The sequence below is a fragment of the Monodon monoceros genome, unplaced genomic scaffold (assembly GCF_005190385.1).
Source record: "Monodon monoceros isolate NGI ecotype Baffin Bay Population unplaced genomic scaffold, NGI_Narwhal_1 Contig5371_ctg1, whole genome shotgun sequence".
Lineage (NCBI taxonomy): Eukaryota > Metazoa > Chordata > Mammalia > Artiodactyla > Monodontidae > Monodon > Monodon monoceros.
Window position 1 is genome coordinate 1 of NW_021701205.1, and position 9,461 is coordinate 9,461.

The 9,461-nt window shown below is 35.1% G+C and overlaps 1 long non-coding RNA gene across 1 annotated transcript; it reads left to right on the forward strand.

Annotated features, from left to right (window-relative positions):
* Positions 1–30: 30 nt before the first annotated feature.
* LOC114890222 lies at positions 31–7,137 on the forward strand. The gene is made up of 2 exons (XR_003792266.1): positions 31–2,535; positions 5,158–7,137. It is a non-coding gene; the product is annotated as an uncharacterized LOC114890222 (long non-coding RNA).
* The last annotated feature ends 2,324 nt before the right edge of the window (positions 7,138–9,461 follow it).

Consider the following 9,461-nt stretch of genomic DNA (forward strand, 5'->3'; position numbering starts at 1 on the left):
TCACTAAGATATCCCCTAGCATGCCCTCTCTATAATTCTTTCTCAGAGTATCCAGGAACCTTCCCGGCAAAGGTGCTACTCAATAACTGTCTTGTTGACCTGCATTTCATGAGGCAAATACAGACCTGTTTCAGCTTAGGAAATATAAATTTAATTAAAGCAGGTCTCACAAACTGGTATAATTGGTTGCCTCACAGTTGGGATATTAAGTGGCTGAAGAGCAGGGAGAAGAAGAGAAACTCTTTATGCATTCTTGTAATTCTTGAATTTTGAAACATGTAAGTATATTACCTCTTCAAAACATAGATGACTAAGATTTTTTTGCTTTATTTTGCTTATTGTTTGTTTTTAAAGGAGGCTTCATAGTCTGGTCTGGAATGTCTGTTGCTTTTCTTATTTCAGCAGCCATTCATCAAGAGCTTGGGTGGTTTAAGCACCAACTAATCATCATTGTTTACCTAATAAGCTTCTCCTAGAGACAGTTCTCTTTCTATTACTGCTGCTACCAATACCAAATCATCCATGGAAAAAAAGTGGTGACAAATCCAGTTCCCTTCATGTATATGTACACACACACATACGTACACACATATATACACACACATATACACATATATATATGTATATACCTCCCTTAGTCAATCAGGTCAATCAGTCAGCCACCAGAGCCTGGGTATTCTATTCAGCTAGTGTTTTTCTTTCTATTTACACTGCAACCTTTATAGTTTCAGACTCTCATTGCTTCACATCTTAACTAGTATTATAATCTTCTAATACCTGGCTTTCAAACTCTACCTCCTTCTGCTGATCCTACACCTTGCTGCCAAGTTAATCATCCTAAAAGTTTGTTCCACTCCTGTCACTCCTGTGCTCAATAACCTGTAGTCACAACTCAGTGACTACCAAATAAAGTGTAAATGCTCTCACCTGGCTTTCAGGCTCTGAGATGAGGCCCTACCCTACCCTATTCACCTTCACTCCCTTTACACACGCTGTTACACATCCTGATTCATATTAAACAATTTGTCATTTTCCAGATATAGCCTGTACTTTAACTTCCTTGAGTTCATTTGATACACATCTATTAGACAAATTCTGTGTGCCAGGTACTGTTCCAGATCCTGGGGATACACAGATGAAAAAGAAAGGCAAAATCTCTTCCATCTTGGAGAGGGACCACATATCTTGGATGCCCTTTTTCCAGTGGTTGAAATTCTATCCATCCTTAAAGTACTGTTGACATCTCTCTCTGAAGGCTGTAGCAACTCCCTTAGCCCAGATTTACTAGTTCTCTGAGCTCCCTATATTTATTTATTTATTTGCTTGCTTATTTACTTGTTTTTGATGGCGCTTATCATATTCTGCCTTATATTTTAAGTATTTGGTTTTCTTTTTTTTAATTGCTTTTGTTATTTTTTAACTTTATTGAGGAATAATTGACAAATATAATCATATATATTTAAAGTGCAATACATGATTATTTGCTATACATATACATCATCATGGAATAATTACCAATATCAATATAATTAACACATCCAAAGACATACAAATGACCAATAGGTATATGAAAAGGTGCTCAACATCACTAATCATTGGAGAAGTGTAAATCAAGACCACAGTGAGTACTTATTTTTCTTAAAAAGATTTCTGGACAGTTTGAGGTCACAGACTATGTGTTTTGTTTTTTGGTTTTCTTAAACTTACTAGTCTCCATAATGCTGAGCACAGTTCTTTATTCATAATAAATGTTCAATATTTATTTGTTTTATGAATGAAAAATCAAATGAACCTGGGATCCAGAGTTAGCCCAGGGATCCATTATAAGCATTTACCTGTTCTCAGTGTCCTTTTCCTGTGTTCCAGTATATAATTTCTAAGCATTATTGACCCGTATGCAACTATTATCATCTAGTCATTAAAATCTACAACATTTAAGTGTTTTAATATTCAGGATATTTAGAAAATTTTTACATGGTATGCAACCATAAAATTTAATATAATAGTCTAATCAAATTTGATCATTTTAATACAACATAAACTTAATGTAATTAGTTCAAGCACCTATCATTCTAATATAGACTTTATAAACTTAAACATGGTATTCTTTCCCTTTCCTGAGAAGAGTACAGTAATGATCTGTATGTAGCACTTTTTTCTGTCAGTGGCTTATACAGGTATTTTGGTCTCTAAACAGACCTATGGAATATATAGGGTAGATATTATCCCAACTTTAAACACGAAGAAACTAGAGAAGCTGCATAATTTACATGAGGTCAAAAGCTAATGAATGAAAAAATCCAGGATTAATTAATATTTATGGGCTTGATAATTGTGTATTTTTCCTTACTTTGAAATAATTATACATTTTCTTTCTTTAGTGAAAGAAATGATGTCTTAAGAGAAGCTGAAATTTTACACAAAGCTAGATTTAGTTACATTCTTCCAATTTTGGGAATTTGCAATGAGCCTGAATTTTTGGGAAGAGTTACTGAATACATGCCAAATGGGTCATTAAATGAACTCCTACATAGGGTAAGTATTATACATTTTCAGTCGTTATAATTCTGTTATTCAACCTATATAGTACTTTCGTTTTACAAATGATCAGATTATTTGGGGATATATAGATGAATCAAAATAAGAATAATGAAAAACTTCACCATTTATGGCTTCTTTTGTGTTGTTAAAAATACTGTGGGGCTTCCCTGGTGGCGCAGTGGTTGAGAGTCCGCCTGCGGATGCAGGGGACATGGGTTCGTGCCCCGGTCCGGGAGGATCCCACATGCCGTGGAGCGGCTGGGCCCGTGAGCCATGGCCGCTGAGCCTGCGTGTCCGGAGCCTGTGCTCCGCAACGGGAGAGGCCGCAACAGTGAAAGGCCCGGGTACCGCAAAAAAAAAAAGAAAAAGAACACTACTGTGGAGTCAGACCCTGCATTCTAAGTGACCTAGATTATTTTGCTTAGGTTACTGTTCCTGAGGTTTACACTGAATTCTAATATCCACATGTATATATATGTAAGAGAGGAACAGGAGAGAGAAAAGATAAACTCTGCACACCATACAATTTATTGTTAGTTTAAGCCAGATTTCATTTTATGTTAAAGACAATGTAGGGTTCAAATTAAATGTTAATAATACCAGTTCATAAAGTTCTGAATTAATAGACCAAATAAATCTGAGTATCAAATACATGAGCTTTTCCAATAATAGACAATGGCATGAGCCATGTACCTTTTTCCCAAGGTATCAGTTATCTGGCTTTAATTGTGAATCCCATCAGTAAACAAATATGGCCCGGTTGTGGGGGGTGTCCTCATTCTCAAAATATGTGTATCCATCTATTGTTGTTTGCTTGATCTCATATTACTAAGATTATCTCTAGCCTGCAGTTTCTGTCAAGAAATATTTTTAAAGAACTCGGTCTCTTTTGTGAGGGGTGCTTTAGTTAAAACTGAGTAGTAACATAATCTGTCAAATCTAGTCACTGAACACTCCTAAATTCTGATACATCACAGTGTTCTATAAGCAAACAAGAGAGAATGGGTGCCACTGTCACCACTCATGGAGTGACTTCCTCTTTATTTCAGGATACAACACATTCTGTTTGTGACAGGACCATCTGAAACAAGGGCAGAGTAAAGTAGTGTCAGTGCATAAGATTTGTGTAACCAACACAGCAAGTAAGATACAAATACTAATTAAACACAGTTTCCTTTTGTTACATGAGTATAAGCATAAATTCTAATGTTGTCTTCCCATACCCCAGCATCACAGTAGATGCTCTGGTACCCAAATTTGGAGCCCATTAGAAATTCTAGAGCCTCCTACAGGGGGATTGCTGACTCCTGGAAGGAATCATAAAATACATAGTGAGCACTCATCTACCTTCCTCTCCATGATCAAAAGCTTCCATATAGCACTATACTGCAGAGAGGCCTTGTTACTTCTTTAAACTATATAATTTTCAGAAAAAGTTACCTTTTCAAAGATTAAAAGATCCAGTTGCTCAAGGGGATGGGAATCTGTGTATACAAGAGGAAGTAATGTTGAACATTTGTGTTTTGTGTTTCTTTTGGTGTCCTGTATTATTAGGTCAGGATTTATCTTGAAGCACGTTCCCCCAACCTCACAAAAGATTGTTGAAAAAAATCAAAATACTATGTAAAGACAAGTATTTTGAGCCACTCCCCTGCCAAGTTAGTTAATCAATGAACTATAAGCTGACCCATTTGCAGAAAAAAAATTCTTAAGAACAGTTTTGAGCTCAGTAGAAGCATACTTTTTCATATTATTTAGTAAAATGTACCCAGTGGCATGGTCCCTGATGATTCATTGTTGGATTTTCCCAAATTATCTAATTTTTCTGAGTATGTTCATTCTCCTGGGAAGCTGTATTAACTTTTATGTTCAGAAAACATTTAAGAAAGTTCAGATGACTGTCACTTGTAAGTACCAGGAAATAGAAAACATTATATTTTTAATGTTTCTACGTTATATATACTTAGAAATGAAGATGATTTTTGTCTCCTTCACAAAAGCAAACCTCCCAAATGCTAATTTTTCAAGCTGAAATGCAAGTAAATATATGATTTAAAAATATGAAGTATTAATGCTTAGTAAGTAAATATATTATGGTCATAATTTTAATTGATGCAGTGGTTATCATCGTAATCAAGTATGGTTTTATATTAATAGGAAATTTAAAATATAAATTTTGAATAGAAACAAATTGTGTGTGTGTGTGTGTGTGTGTGTACACATTCATGGGCACAAGTTATTTGATAAGAAGCCATAGAATGGGAAGATGGGTATGAGTATAAATCTATGTCTGGGTATTATACAGATAAAAAATAATTTAAAACTGTCTCAACTGAAGAAAGACCCCATACCATGTAGTTGCATTACCAGTATAAACTAAAAGGAAATATCAGTACTGTAAAGTCATTATTTTCTCTAAAAATTGAGGAAAGTAAGATACAAGGATGTTAAATAACGTCAAATTGATAATATAACAAAATGAGTATTTTTTGCCCTGAATTTAGTTATACCAGATATTTAGTTTAATACTATATTTCCTCATGGAATATTTCGTTTTCTAAGTGGAAATAAATTTGGCCACTAATTTTAGTTTTGTTTCTTTCCATATATATGAAGAAAAATGAATATCCTGATGTTCCTTGGCCATTAAGATTTCGTATTCTGCATGAAATTGCACTAGGTGTAAATTACCTGCACAATATGAATCCTCCTCTACTTCATCATGACCTGAAGACTCAGAATATCTTATTGGATAATGAATTTCACGTTCAGGTAGTTACTTTTTTTAAAAAAAAATCTTATCTGCATCCTTGTGTTTAATAGTTTTAAAGACTTTTTAGTTATTTCTTCTATCTTACCAATTTAATATCTCTGCCTTTTCCATAGCCCCTAATTCAGTGCCACTTCTTCCTGCTGCAGTGAGTTAGTTATTCCTAGACTACAGACATTGGTAAAATTATGGTTCAAAATACAGTCATTCTGTTCTTAATTTAAATTGTCGATTATACCTTTGTTAACTTTTTATTTTGAAATTATTATAGATTCATAGATGGTTGCAAAGATAATACAAAGGAGTCCCATGTACCCTTCACCCAGTTTCTGCCAGTGGTTACATCACATATAATTATAGTACTATTTCAAGACCAGGAATTTGGCATTGGTACAATGCATGTATATAGTTCTGTATCACTTTATCATGTGTAAATTTGTGTAACCACCACAGCAATCAAGATATAGCACTACTCTATCACAAGAAAGATATCACTTACGCTACCCCTTTATAGTCATACCTTCTCCCCTCCATCATACCTAACTACTGTCAACCACTAACCTGTCTTCCATCGCTATAATTTTGTCATTTCGAGAATACTATATGAATGGAATCATACAGTGTGTGATATTGTGAGACTGCTTTGTTCACTTAGCATAATGCCTTTGAGATCCATTTAAGTTGTTGTTTGTGTCAACAGTTGGTTTCTTTTTCATTGGTGAATAGTATTCCGTGGTATGGGTGTACAAAAGTTGTTTAACCATTCAGCTATTGAGAGATACTTTGGTTATTTTTAGTCTTTGGCAATTACAATAAAGCTCCTAGGAACAGTCCTGTGCAACTTTTTGAACAAACATAAGTTTTCATTCCTCCTGGATGAATGCCCAAGAGTGTAACTGCTTGGTCATATGGTAAGCATATGTTTAGCTTTTTAAGAAACCACCTAGCTACTTTCCACAGTGGCTGTATTGTTGTATATTCCACCAGCAATGTATGAAAGACCCAGCTTTTCTGCACCCTCACCAGCATTTGGTATTACCATAGTTTTTTATTCTAGCATTCTAATAGATGTATAGTGATATAGCACCATGGTCTTAATTTTCATTTTCCTATAATGTTGAATATTGTTATTTATTTATTTGCCATCTCTATATCCTTTTCAGTGAAACATCTCTTCATATCTTAAGACCATTTTCTACTTGGATTCTTTGCTTTTATACTATTGGGTTTTAAGAGTTCTGTATATTTTTTAGATATAAGTCCTTAATCAGATATGTAGTTTGCAAAAATTTTTTGCCAATCCAAAGTTTGTTCTTTTCGTCCTTTTAACAGGGTCTTTCACAGAGCAAAAGTTGTAATTTATTTCTTTTATGATCATGCTTTTGCTGTCGTGTCTAAGCACTCTTCACGAAGCCACAGGTATTGCAGATTTACTTCTATGTTATCTTCTAAAAGTTCCATAGATTTATGTTTTACATTTAAATCTGTGATCTGTTTTGAATTAATTTTTTGCATAAAGCATAAGATTTAGATACCTAAAGGCACCAGAGGAGTAGTGATTTCAGTTACCCTATATGTAACTGATGACAGCAAATAAAAAGTAGTTGCTGAGAAATTAATCCTAAATGTAACTCACTTTATTTTTACATAGTATTTTGCTACACTTCAAATAATATACATAATTGAAGATTATTATAAGTATCCAAAAATGTTCAAATAAGTAATAAGGAAGTTGGAACAATAGAAAAATAAATATAAAAAGTGTGAGAAAAGTTAAGTGAAAAAATAAACCTTTATTGAAGGCACTCCCTCTGCCTAGAATAAAATGGAAGGAAAAGGAAGAGAGAAGCAAGCTGCTGCCTCAATACTACTTAAAAAAAAGAGACAAATCTATTACATCAGTTATAGAACCATACAGGTAGAAGTGACTTATTCTAGTCCCCTAATCAGCTGGTCCTCTGAATCCTCACTACAACAATCCCTCATCTCCTAAGGCAGTTACCCTGTGACAAGAGAGTGTTTAAGATCCGTAACTGAATGACTGACATTTTTTTATACGATCAGTCAAAACTCCTTCTCTGTTGCTTCCACTCATCGGTCCTAGTGATAAAGTGAGTTCAAAGTCCAATTTTATTTCCACCTGACAGTCCTTCTGAGATTTGAAGTTAGCTCTAATCCCCTTACTTCTCACATACACTTTTCCCTTATACACATCTTTAGTTTATTCAGCCAATTTCCTTATTACATAGGTTTTAATCCCAGGTGCTATCTAGATGCATCTGTGTTTAAATCTCTCTTAAATTTTGATCCTCAAAACTCATCAAAATACCCATATTACCTAACACAAGTTTGTGTGGCCAACACATTAGTGAGGTCAAACAACCCAAAATGTCAGAGTTTGGAGCAGAGAAAGGTTTATTGCAGGGCCAAGCAAGGAGAAGAGGTAGCTCATGCTGAAAAAACCCTAACTACCCAAAGGGTTTCAGCAAAGCATTTTTAAAGGCAAGGTGAGGAAGGGGCACACCTTGGGTATGTGGTCAGCTCTTGCACAAATTCTCTGATTGGTTGATGGTGGTCAATCCTTAGGTGCTAGAAGGTCTGGGGATTACATGCCCATGATCATCAAGTAGTTAATTTCTTCCATTTGTTGGTGGTTTTAGCATCTGAAAAACTCAGGAAATATGCATCAGATACTATTATCTAGGTACTTTAGAGAGGAGCTAAAGCAGTAGATATGTGGGGGGAGGTCTGTCCCAGGAAGGCCTCATAGGGTCCTGCTCAGTTACACCCTTGATGTGGTGTGATAAATGTAGAATCGTCCTTAAATACTTTACTTCGTATTCATAGTTCCTTACTAATTCATCTTTTGGGGGGCAGTCCTATAACAACATTCAGATTGGGCTCAGTGTCAACAAAAAACACTGAGAGGTTTTCTTTCTTTTTTTTTTTTTAATGTATTGTTACTTAAGTCATGTCTCCTTGTCATGTACTTTACAGAATATTTTCTGGACATCATCAAAGTTTATCTTGTTAGATTTGGGTGATAACTTCAGCTCTTAAGACCTTTTTGAATGTTTTTTCTGTAGTCCAAGGATTTTTAACTTTGTCCTCCAGCTTTGTGTCATCTTCAAACTTAATTAGCTGCTTTTTTGTGTCTTCAAGTCATGATTAACTATTAAGCAGTACAGAGCTCAAATCAGAGCTACACAACATGGTCTGAAAACCTCCTTTCAGGTCAATATCAATCCTTTTATTAATTAGGGCTTTTGGAGAATAAGCATTCATTTTGTTTGGAATACTCCTAAAAGAGCTGTTATACAGCCCATATTTCTCCATTTTTTTCCATTAGAATATTACAAAAGTCCTTGCTTGACTGCTTTCCCAGGTGTCCTTGTTACCAAGTCCAAGTTCATACTGCTCACTGCAGGACAGGGCCAGTAAATCAACAGACGAGGTGTTGGGGCAAGGAATAGCAACTTTATTCAGAAAGCCAGTAGACCAAGAAGATGGTGGACTCGTGTCCCAAAGAACCACCTTACCCCAGCTAGAATTCAGACTAAAAGGAGATAGGGTGTGGTTGGTTGTTGCAAATTTCTTGGAATCCTTTGTTCTTGCAGCAGTCCATGTAGGTCAGATCTTGATGTTCCTGTAAACCTCCAACAAGACAAATGTAATTGTCTGTTCTGTAACTTTTTATCTCTGTATGAATAGAAAAGTGTTATACCCTTAAAGGTCAGAGCCTTGAGAATGGGCTGTCTTGTATATTTCAGGCTGTAGGCAACATTCTTAACTTGTAGCAAAAGCAATAGAATACGAAGGTTAAAGCAAAAGAAACAGATCCAATATGGAGTCAGATTTATTCTTCCTTGTTACATACTCATGACTTACTCCCTTTCCTTTTCTTCCTCATTATCAGAGTGGCTTTCCCTGACAACCTGCCTAGTTCCTCTGTATCCTCATACCTTGATTAATGCTTCTCCATAGTATTTTTCACCATCTTACAAAACATTTTTTATTAATATGTTTATTGACCATCTTCCCCAATTATAATATAATAAGCTTCACAAAGACTAAAATGTAGTCTGTTTTATTCACTGCCACCCGCTTAGCATATGCCGTATAGAAGCATTCAATAAGTGGTTGTTGAATG